Source organism: Panthera onca, chromosome A1, assembly GCF_046562875.1.
Source record: "Panthera onca isolate mPanOnc1 chromosome A1, mPanOnc1 haplotype 2, whole genome shotgun sequence".
Lineage (NCBI taxonomy): Eukaryota > Metazoa > Chordata > Mammalia > Carnivora > Felidae > Panthera > Panthera onca.
Window position 1 is genome coordinate 49823093 of NC_138339.1, and position 2660 is coordinate 49825752.

General features: G+C 38.8%; 1 pseudogene; it reads left to right on the top strand.

Annotated features, from left to right (window-relative positions):
- The first annotated feature begins 386 nt into the window (after nt 1-386).
- Nucleotides 387-765, top strand: LOC132680132 (THUMP domain-containing protein 1 pseudogene; annotated as a pseudogene).
- The last annotated feature ends 1895 nt before the right edge of the window (nt 766-2660 follow it).

The following is a 2660-nucleotide window of genomic DNA, read 5'->3' on the forward strand; positions in this document are numbered from 1 at the left end:
AGAGCCATGATGAGATACCGCCACACATCTATTAGATGTTACAAAGAAACAAACAGCTACAAACAAAGAAATGAACAAAAAACCTTGATAATATCAAGTGCTGACAAGGATGTGAAACAACTGGATCTCTCATACGTTCCTAGCAGAAATGCACATGTTACAGTCACTTTGGAAAATAGTTCGGTAGTTTCTCATAAAGTTAAACTTACTATATAACCCAGCAATTCTGTTCCTAGGTATTTACATGAGTGAAACAAAATCTGTGTTTTCAAAAATACATTACACAAAGTTTTATACCAGTTTTATTCATAGTCCTCAAAACTAGAAATAATCCAAATGCCCCTCAACTGTCAAATGGATTAACAATCTATGGAACATCGAGAGGTGAGGAAGCCGGGAATAGAGGAGAAAGCTGTTTCTCGCTAGCCTTGGTTCTCACGCACCATGGCAGCCCCCGTCCAGCAGCCTCCTCAGTCTAGCGGTGGAAAGCGCAAAGGGAAAGCTTGGTATGTGCAGGCCAAGCGGGCGCGGCGCTGTGACGGCGGTGGGCCACCGCAGCTGGAACCTGGGCTACAGGGCATTCTCATTACCTGCGACACGAACGAGCGCAAGTGCGTGGAGGAGGCCTACAGTCTGCTCAACGAATACGGCGACGACGTGTACGGGCAGGAAAAGTTTACAGACAAAGATCAGCAGCCCTCTGGAAGTGAGGGAGAAGATGATGATGTGGAGGCTGCCTTGAAGAAAGAAGCATCTTTCATTTGAAGAAAGAAGCATTTTTCTTCAATGATGCTTCAAATGATGCTTCAAAGATGACATTAAAGCATCTACGGAGATGAAGCTAAGAAGATTCCAATCAGTGGAGAGTGGAGCAAATAACGTAGTCTTCATCAGGACACTTGGGATAGAACCTGAGAAATTGGTACATCATATTCTTCAGGATAAGTATAAAACCAAGAAGAAGAAGACTCGGGTTATTCTACGAATGTTACCTATTTCGGGCACATGCAAGGCTTTCTTAGAAGACATGAAAAAATATGCAGAAACATTTTTGGAACCCTGGTTTAAAGCTCCAAACAAAGGGACATTTCAGATTGTATATAAATCTCGAAATAACATCCACATGAATAGAGAAGAAGTTATCAAAGAATTGGCAGGAATAGTAGGCAGCCTCAATTCGGAAAATAAAGTGGATCTTACCAATCCACAGTACACAGTGGTAGTAGAAATCATTAAAGCTGTCTGTTGCCTGAAAAAAAAAAAAATCTATGGAACATCTATGCAATGGAATATTACTCATCAGTAAAAAAGGAGTGGACTAAACGCCGACGAATTTCAAGCGCATTATGCTGAGTGAAAGAAGATTTGAAGGGATACACACTGTACTACTGCATTTTATATGAAATTATAGAAGAAGACAAATTAATAGGGACAGAGAATAATCAGCTATCAGCAGGATTTAGGAGTTACGGTGGGTGACAATAATTGGATAGCATGAGATAATTTATGGGGGGAGGATGGAAGTGCTTTTATCTTGATTGTTATAGTGGCTATACAACTGTGTGGATTTGTTAAAATTCAGAACTGTACACCACAAAGAGTGTCTTTTATCATATATAAATTGAAAGTAATTATTTTTTTTAAAAAAATTGTCACTAAAGATCTTTTTTGAGAGAAATGGGGTGTGAAGCTTGAAATTTCACGGATTAGAGAACAGGTGACCTGGGTTAGGTATGGCTCTCTGACCAAGTAGGTGCAGTGAATGGTATGCCGCCAGCAGCAAGAGCTAGTGAATAGTGACTTAACTTTTTAGGGCATCAAGGAGAGCCTACAAGTACCAGGAAGAGACGTGGCTAATAAAAGAAATGATCTTTCAGAATAGAAGTGAGGTCATAGTGTAGCTACTTCAATTGTGAATTGTTTGAGGAGAAAGGGGCCAATAGCAGATTGCTTCTTGTGGAAAATATAAGGAAGCGAAAAATTACATAAAAAGTAAGATGAAAATGTTCTTCCTTGAATGGTTATCCCCAGAAGCATTATATTCCAAAGAGAATACACTCAGTGGTCCTCACTGAAAATACAATAGCAACCTCCTTATAGAGTGCTTATTCTATGAAGGAAATTTTCCAGGGGCTTAGCTAAGGGTACAAGGGAATCAGAAAGGCCTAGAGGAATATCAACTCTGTCTTTTACAAGCCTAGAGTTCTTGTGAAAACCACTATAATTTTTTTTTATTTTAAGTTTCTCCATCTATAAAACAGGGTTAACAATAGCGCATGTGTTTTGAGTATTGAGAAAATTAAATGAGATAATGCATGTATAGCATTGAGCACAATGTCTGGAAGCACTCATTAGGAAGCACTCAATAATTTGCAGTAAGCATCACATTGATGCCTCATTTTAGGAGCATGCATATACTTACTTTTTTCAAGTTCATACTTGTATTTAATATTTTTTTGGTCAGCCTCTCATCAACAGGAGATTCTCAAGCCTAAGAAGCATCATCTTACTGCCTAGAGTGTGTATATATATATATATATATATAGAGAGAGAGAGAGAGAGAGAGAGAGAGAGAAAGGGGATTTGAGGAGAGACATCTTATTCCCAGAAACATAAAATCGATTATACTCAATACAAAGAACCTTCAAAAGCAAGCTGTG